This window comes from Microcebus murinus, chromosome 5 (genome assembly GCF_040939455.1).
Source record: "Microcebus murinus isolate Inina chromosome 5, M.murinus_Inina_mat1.0, whole genome shotgun sequence".
Taxonomy (NCBI): Eukaryota; Metazoa; Chordata; class Mammalia; order Primates; family Cheirogaleidae; genus Microcebus; species Microcebus murinus.
Window position 1 is genome coordinate 103,335,128 of NC_134108.1, and position 9,600 is coordinate 103,344,727.

Sequence of the window (9,600 nt, forward strand, 5' to 3'; positions counted from 1 at the left end):
CACTTTCCAAATTTGAAAATAAAACTATTATAATAAAAGTCTACAGATCCAAGCTCATAAACCCATGCATAAGAAAAATGAAGAAAACTATACCTAGCCACATTATAATCAGATTATCTAAAACCAGAGAAACTTAAAAATAGCCAGTGTGTGTGTGGGGGGAATATTACATACAAAGAAACAAAGACAGGCCGGGCGCTGTGGCTCACGCCTGTAATCCTAGCTCTTGGGAGGCCGAGGCGGGCGGATTGCTCAAGGTCAGGAGTTCAAAACCAGCCTGAGCAAGAGCGAGACCCCGTCTCTACTATAAATAGAAAGAAATTAATTGGCCAACTGATACATATATAAAAAAAAAATTAGCTGGGCATGGTGGCGCATGCCTGTAGTCCCAGCTACCCGGGAGGCTGAGGCAGAAGGATCACTCGAGCCCAGGAGTTTGAGGTTGCTGTGAGCTAGGCTGACCCCACGGCACTCACTCTAGCCTGGGCAACAAAGCGAGACTCTGTCTCAAAAAAAAAACAAAAAAAAAAAAAACAAAGAAACAAAGACATAGATGAATGCAAATTTTTTGTTGGAAACACTGCAAGCTAGAAGATAGTGGAACAGCTTTCATATAAGAGAGGAAAAAACTCCATCAACTTAGAACTCTATATTCAGTGAAATACCTTGCAAAAACAGGTGTGAAATACTTTTTCAGACATACAAAACTGGAATTTACACATCTCCAACAATCCCATACTATGAAAAACATTAAAGGGAGTTCTTTAAACAGACAATAACAGGTGTTAACAAGAACATGGAGAAGTCCAATTGCTGTTGGCAATGTAAAATGGCACAACCACTTTGGAAAACAGGTTGACAATTTTTCAAGAAGTAAAATATATCATACAACTCAGCCTTTCCACCTCTAGGTAAAACAGAAATGAAAGCATATATCCATACAAAGAATTGTATACAAATGTTCATAACAGCTTTATTTGTATAGCCCCAAACCAACAATAGCTTGAGTGTCAATCAACAAATAAGTGGATAAACAAATTGTAGTACTGTATAGACATATAATAGAATACCACCCAGACTGGGCATGGTGGCTCACACCTGTAATCCTAGCACTCTGGGAGGCTGAGGCAGGAGGAGAGGCAGGAGGATCGATCAGGAGTTAGAGACCAGCTTCAGCAAGAGCGAGACTCTGTCTCTACTAAAAGAGAAATTAGCTGGGCTACTAAAAATAGAAAAAATTAGCTGGGCTACTAAAAATAGAAAAAATTAGCTGGGCATGGTGGTGCATGCCTGTAGTTGGCACTTGGGAGGCTGAGGCAGGAGGATTGCTTGAACCCAGGAGTTTGAGGTTGCTGTGAGCTATGATGACACCACGACACTTTAGCCTGATCAACAGAGCAAGACTCTGTCTCGAAAAAAAAAAAAAATACCACCCAGCAAGAAAAAGAAATGAATTATTGATACAGGTGACAAATAAATGGTGACAAATAAACAGGTGACAAAATAAATGAACCTGAAAGTAATTATACTGAATGAAAGTAGCCAAAAAGTACATAGTGTATGATTATACTTAACACTCTTCAGAAATGCAAAATATAACCTAGTGACAGAAAGATCAGTGGTTGCATGGGGATGAGGGTGGAGAAATAGTGGAAAAAAGGGTGTGCAAAGGGGCACAACGAGACTTTTGTAAGTGATATATATGTTAATTCTCTTTATTGTGGTGATAGTTTCAAAAGTATATAAATGTGTCTATGTACAGTATCAATAATCCTCAATAAAACAAAATCCAAAAGAACTAAAAAGGAGCAGGTCAGAACAGATGTTGTATAAAACAGAATATGATTCTTCACTACTACTCGAAACACAAAATAGCTGGAGCCAACTTTTGCCCTTAATTCAGAAACTTCTTGAGGGCTCTAGATCCTGTGAAGGAGCTTTGTGTAAGTAGATTCCCCTCCAATCCCGACTTTGCCATTGGTGAAACAAACTCTGGCCTCTGTGTGTAGCTTTTAAATTTTTATTATATTTGTATTATATTTTTGATTATATCAAGAAATACATAGTTCAAAAACTAAACTATATCTATATATAGAATACATATTAAAAAGTCTTGCTTCCATCCACATACCTATCTATATTATTTCCCCCAATCGGCAATTATTATTAGTTTCTTATATCTCTCTCCAGTGTTTCTTTATACAAATATAAAAAAATGAGAAAAATTATTTTTCCTTCTTACACAGAAGGTACCATACTAAACACAGGGTTTGCATCTTACTTTTTTTTCACTTAACTATATTTTGGAGATATTACCATATCAGAACATCTTATTTTTTTTAAGTTACAGAGAATTTCATTGAGTAGATATTTATTTAACCAGTCTCCTATAGATGGATTGTTGTCAATCTTTTATTGCAAACCATATTGTAATCAATATCTTGTACATAAGACCTATCAGACATATGCAGGTAAACCTATAGGATAAATTTTCAGAAGTGAGATTGCTGTGTCAAAGAACACTGCATTCTTATAGAGGATATGTTAGTGGAAGCAAGACTTAATATATATTCTTTTTTTAGCTTAGTTTTTGTTGCCATAATAAAAATAAATATAATAAAGATAATATAAATAAATATAAATAAAAAAAGATTACCAGGTCACTCTCCATAGAAATTATACCATTTTTCACTCTACCAGTATGAAAAAGCTAATTTTTCACAGACTTACCAAAGAGTGTGTTGTCCAGTATCTGAATTTTTGCCTATCTACAGGTAAGAAGGTATCTCTTTTTTTTTTTTTTTTACTTTTTTTTTTTTTTTCTTTGACTGCCCTATGCAATGGTAAGGAAGGTATCTCAATGTAATTTTAATTGGCATTTTTCTTATTATTAATGAAGCTGACCATATTTATATGTTAAAAGAAATGTATTTTTCGCCGGGCGTGGTGGCTCACGCCTGTAATCCTAGCACTCTGGGAGGCCGAGGCGGGCGGATTGCTCAAGGTCAGGAGTGCAAAACCAACCTGAGCGAGACCCCGTCTCTACCATAAAAATAGAAAGAAATTAATTGGCCAATATATATAATATAAAAATCAGCCGGGCATGGTGGCTTGTGCCTGTAGTCCCAGCTACTCGGGAGGCTGAGGCAGGAGGATCACTTGAGCCCAGGAGTTTGAGGTTGCTGTGAGCTAGGCTGACGCCATGGCACTCACTCTAGCCTAGGCAAGAAAGCGAGACTCTGTCTCAAAAAAAAAAAAAAAAAAAAGAAATGTATTTTTCTTTGTCTATATACTATTTATTCATGACCTTTGTCCATTTTTCTCTTAGAACATTTTTCTTTTCTTGATTTCAAGGTACTCTTTCTATATTAGAACAATTCATCCTTTGTTTATTGTGAGTTGCAAATATTTTTCTCCAGTTTGTCATTTATCTTTTTTTTTTTTTTTTTTTTTTAGACAGAGTCTCGCTTTGTTGCCCAGGCTAGAGTGAGTACCGTCGCGTCAGCCTAGCTCACAGCAACCTCAAACTCCTGGGCTCAAGCAATCCTCCTGCCTCAGCCTCCCAAGTGGCTGGGACTACAGGCATTCGCCACCATGCCCGGCTAATTTTTTGTATATATTAGTTGGCCAATTAATTTCTTTCTATTTATAGTAGAGACGGGGTCTCGCTCTTGCTCAGGCTGGTTTCGAACTCCTGACCTTGAGCAATCCACCCGCCTCGGCCTCCCAGAGAGCTAGGATTACAGGCGTGAGCCACCGCGCCCGGCTCATTTATCTTTTGAATTATTACCCCCCCCCCCACACATACACACACACCCACATATATCCCCCCCAATTGGATTACTTTTTTAGGAGCTACTACCTATCTTTAGCTGTAGGTCCTGGCCTTCTCTGGTATGGTAAATCCCAAATTTCTCCTGTATCTCCAGACTGCATTTTGCCACCAGGGTAATTATGTCACTTAGTTGATTCCGTTCCACTGTCCAGAGTGCCAGGAGCACATTCCCTGTAGAGACATAGGACAGGCTGACAGGGGTCAAATATTTAGAAATGTCCCCAGTAATGCAGAAGATGAACTTGATCCAGTGTGCATAGCAGGCAAAGTGTGAGGCAAGGTTTCTTGGCTATATACATTGGCTATATACATTGCTACATTAAAATACTGCTTCCAATCCTCAAAACCATTCAGTACATTAAAAAAAAAAAATGAGGAGGAGGCAGAAGTTATAATGTTCCTAAGGAAATTTTTGGTAATCTTCCCTCTACTAGTATACTAATAGAGGGAAAGAGATGTTGGCAAAAGTTTCATAAAACGTAGGTTCAAGTTCAAGTCTAATTTTAGGGTGGTTTTTATTAAGTTTAAATGGCAAGAGAGGCCAACTGGAGCATATAGCTGTTAATGATCCTAAGAGTTCTCCAGATAGGAAACTCTTGTCTCCTCCCTATTTCACACTTAGCTTATGCTATTAATGACTAAGTTTCTCATCAGTTTTTTCAAGAATGCTTTATGGGCATTTATATCCTGTCATTCAATCTAAACAAGATGTAAAGCACGTGTCAGACTAATTTGGACAGAGCTTTTCCATTAGATTGGGAGATTCTTTGAGGCAGAGCCTATTTCTTCCTCATCTTTACGTCCTCTGGGCCCAGCACCACCTAGTAAATAATCAGACAATGCTGAATAAACAAATATGCCAAGTTCCACCTAACTACAGTCTTCCTCACTTGCAGTTCTTTAAATATTCAGAAACACTGAAAAATACCTGTGATATTTAGGATATCCCCTCCAAAACAGAGCACATCTGAAATCAAGTAAGGAAAAGAGAGGAAAACGAGTTAAAATCAGTGATATACCAGATCATGGCAGAATCATATACAGTCAAAAGAATGGCCTACTGAGTTTTTCTTCATATTTTTCTTGTCTATTTACTAACTCCAAGACTCAGCCTCTTAGGCTTCTTCTTCCTTCCTCCTGCTTTCACCCCAAATATATCCGTACTTATGTATAATACATCTTTTCTAAAATGGAAGAAGTATTCCTGCTCCCTTCTATTTTCTAGCACCCCATTTGTGCTAGAGATCTTGTCCTTGCTCACCCTCTCAAGGACTTCACTCCCTTCCCAATCTCTCTACTGGATTATTCTCATCAATAACTTAAAACAAACGATAAAAATAACTCACTTATTCTTGATTCTACCTTCTCTTCTTCCGAATAGCTCCATTTTCTGCTATATTCATAGCAAAAAAAAAAAAAAAATAAAATCTCAAAGAGTTGGTTATATACACTTTCCTCGTCTCCCATTACTCTTTCTTTTAAATGTTTTCTCTACCATTCTCTTCTCAGGTTGCTCCAATCTGACTTCCACTTCCACCACTTCACTAAAATTATCAAGGTCATCAATGACATTCATCTTGGTAAATTCAGTATTTTTCTGTCTCACTGGACTTGATAGCTTTCATTTTTCAACACAGCTAGCCACAAGCTTCTAGAGACAGGAACACAATATCCTACCTCACTGGCTGCTTTACAGTCCTTTTGCAGGTTCTTTCTCCAATAGTCCTCCACTGGAGTTCCTCAAGCCTCACTCTAAGGCACCTTTTTATTTATACTCTTCCAACATGAACTCAAGTGAGTTCTTACTTTTAAGTATCACCTTTATGCCATCCACTCTCATTGTCATCTCTAACAGAGATCTATTTTTTGAGCTCTTGCCTCAATCACAACTCCTAACTTGATTTCTCTATTTGAATGACTTATTGGCATCTTAAGCTCTATATTCAAAATAAAACTTTTGATTTTATTTCTCATCTTGGTAAATGACACTATCAATTCAGTTATAAAAGTAAAAAACTGAGTCCTTTTTCTCACTACTTCCTACTGAAATTCAGCCACCAGCAACTCCTACCTGTTGAAACTGCAAAATATATTTCAAGTTACTTCATCCTCACACAGCTCCACTGCCATATCTCTAGACCTTTAGTCTTGATGGCATATTGGAATTGCCTGTGAAACTTTTTTTTAAAAGTCCTTATTCCTGGGCCCACCCCAAGAAATTCTGATTTAAATGGTCTGAGGTGAAGGCTAGGCATTAAGATTTGTAGCTGGGCACAGTGGCACATGCTAGTAGTCCCAGCTACTTGGGAGGCTCAGGCAGGAGGACTGCTTGAGCCTAGGAGTCCAAGATCAGCCTTAGAAACATAGCGAGACCTTGTCTCTAAAAAACAAAAAGGAAAAATAAATAAAAAAGGGGAAAAACATTTTTAAAAGCTACCCAAGTGGTTATCTAATGTACAGTTGAGGTTGAGAACCACTAACCCTAGACCAAATCTCCATCATCTCTCCAGGACTGTTCCAATTGCCTCTTCCAGCTTCTATTCTTACCTTTCACCCTCCACCAGCATCCTACAAATCCAATCTCCATGAGGCAGCCAAAACGAGCTTTAAAAAGTATAAATTGGACCATATTATTTCCCTCCTAGAACCTTCCAAGTTTGCCTTTATACAAAAATATAAAATTCAAATTCCTTATTATGGACTACAGAGCTTGATGATCTGATAAACTGCCTTCCTCCAATCTCATCTCAAGCCACTCTTCACCCTGCCAACTATGCTCTGGCCACACTGGCCTCCTGCCAGTTCCTATAATATGCCAAGCCTTTTCCTGTCTCAGAACCTTTGTACTTGGCATTCTTCTGTCTGAAATGCTTTACCCCTAGATCTTCCCAAAGTGTTCCCCTCATCTTTCATGTCTCAGCTTAAATAATACCTGGTCTCACACAGAAACTTCCCCACCCTACACTTATTTCTTACCACTACACTATGTTTATTTCCTTAAGAGAATGTATAATCTATAATTTTTTTTGTTTACTTATTATCTATCCCACTAAAATGGAAACTCTTTGAGGGCAGTTTCCATGTGTACTTTTCCCTCTATTTCTAGTACCCAGTGGTACCTGGTATTATATTAATAATACATATTCAATACATAATTTTCATCTTCCCTTTCATCCCAACCTGATGAGAAAAAGTGAAAGACCTTTTATATTTGTTCCTCAGGGGTAACGAGTGAGTCAAATAAATTCCTAAAGAAGATGCACAAAGTAATTGAAGTATTCTGGCAAATCTCAAAATGAAGGACATAACTTTATAGGGCACTGTCAGTAAAGGATGAGAATGCCACATAAGTTCTAAAAGGTGTAGTGCCAGAGTAATTTCTCTGTTGAGCAAACATAATTAATAGGCTCAAGAGTGGGTTTTTGCTCCCCTGCACCTATTACAATGCATGTTACTAAGTAGGTACTCAAAATATGTTTACTGCATAAATAAGGAGTTTTTTCCAGATATCTGATATTAAGCAAATATACAAAAGGTTAATACATGGCAGAAAATAGAGACAACACCGATTCCTTTCTCCCAGAATGAAAATGCAGTGATAGAGTGGAAATTTATGTGTTTTATAAATTATATCTGATATACACACATGAGGCATATCACTGTTAGAAGAAACAACTTGAGGAATATTTTATTTTGAAATAAAACACATACAAAATTAAAATTAGCGTCCCCCCACCACCCTCCTGAATACAGTGTAATGCAGACTGGATAGAATGACAGACACAAAGATCTAGCGTTTGTCAATGGCAACCTGAAGAAACCAAAGATGAATAATGCGACAGGAATGATCCGTTAGCACCCGTTTTAAAGCACCTCAGACCCCCTTCTCCTGCAAACCCTCAGGAGCCCACCACCACACCTCCGTGTTCCCCTACAATGATCACTCACGCTCCACGATGGCACTAATGTAGTAACTGAAGATGTGGGCCAGTTTGTCCATGTCATGCTCCGACTTGCAGGTCAGGCTGAACCTGTCTATTAATGCTGTAAACCCTGGCCAATAAAGCAAAAGTTACTATGTTAGCTGGAAATCCTAAACTTTTAGGACCCTTTCTCTCCACACATCAGGCTAGTGTGAAGGAAACAGATCCCTTGGAGCTTAGTTAAGTCCCGTATCCATTAACACGGTGTTACTTAGAAACTACTCGGGACCAGGCTGGTTGCCGCCGTGGGGATCCAGAGGGCTAGCCTGCGTCCAGCAGCTGCAGATGCTGAACATTTACCTGCGGCGCCCCTTCCAGCTGAAGCCAGCTACCTCTTCCCCCACCCTCTCAGGCTCCCTGGCCAAGGGAAACCAGGATTTCCCTCACGTGTGGGACAGAGAAACCACTGACGAGGAGAATGGATTAAAGCTTTACGGAGAACTCATATGGTGAGGACAGGCGCCTTATATTACCCGTCTTCATGACACATAGAATAAACTCCATTATTTGTTACATGAAAGACTCTCAAAGTGGCTGTTATGTCGCTGACGCCTAGAACGATGGCGGGCACACATTTATGGACCCCAAAAATGAATTAATTGAAAGAATGAAATAATTAGACAAAACAGAACGCTTAATGGAAAATGCTCGGGGTTAGAAAACTTGGTTCAAAGCCCGCCGTGTGGTCCTCTCAGTCTCAAGTACACCGCCTCTGGAGCGAGCTCAGGGGCTAAACAAGTTAGTTCGTCCCCAGATGTGTCTCTTGCTCTGAAAACGAAGACCCTTCAAGTTTGCCGCGGCGGCTGCGGGGCGCAGTCAGAGCGCGCCTCAGCTCGCCGGGGCCAGGGCTGGCACGGCCGCGGCCTCCGGCAGCTTGGGCCCAACGGCCGCCCCGCTGGCAGGCCAGCGGACTGCAAGCAACTTCCCGCGCCCTCACCCGTCACGTGGACGCCTAGGAGGACGCCCTGGGCAGAGGCCAACTGGGGCTCCGATGCCCGGCGCTTCCCGAAGACCAGCAGGTCGGGCAGCAGCGCCGCCAAGCGGGCCTCCACTGGCCAGAGAGGCGGTACCGCCTCCTGCTCGCCCGTCGCCATGGCGGCGCCGGGCATTCAGCCGAATCCCCGGAAAACAGGACCGTTCGCGGCGCCCGGAGGACCAATCCGTGCGGACTTCCCTGGGGCAACGCCAATCGGAAGCGGCCGCGGCCCCGCCCGCTTCCGGCAGCCTGCGCCATGTTGACTTCGGAGCGGACGCGAGCGGTCGGGAGTGAGACCGGCGGGCGGCGCTCTCAAAGGAATAGAGCTGTCATTTTTAATCTTGAAATGTGGAGGTGAAGACGCTTCAGCGGTAAAGCAAATACAGGATATAGTCCTTCCCCTTTATCACCAGAGTCGAGTCTTGGGTCACCTCTGAATTTGCTAATGAGTTTCACAGGCATAAATCTGACTAAAGGCACTGAACGCTGCGTCCTTTTCCTTGTTATGGAAAGTTTCTTCTCTTTCTTTCTCCAGCCAGAACAGGACTATTGCTCTCATTATGAGTGCTTGCTCCCTTGGGGGCTGTTTCTCTCTTTCGTGTGCTAAGGACACGTTGGAGGCTGCCAGTCTTTGTTGCTCAGATTTCTGGACACCATAAAACAGGATGAGCATGCTGTGGATTTTTAACTTTATCAGAAAAATATTTTTGCTTTGGTTTTCTAAGGAAAGAAAAAATCTAAAATTCACTACTTTAGGTCCCTAACAGCTAATAAATCTAGGCCATTTTGATGATAAATGAAGGGCT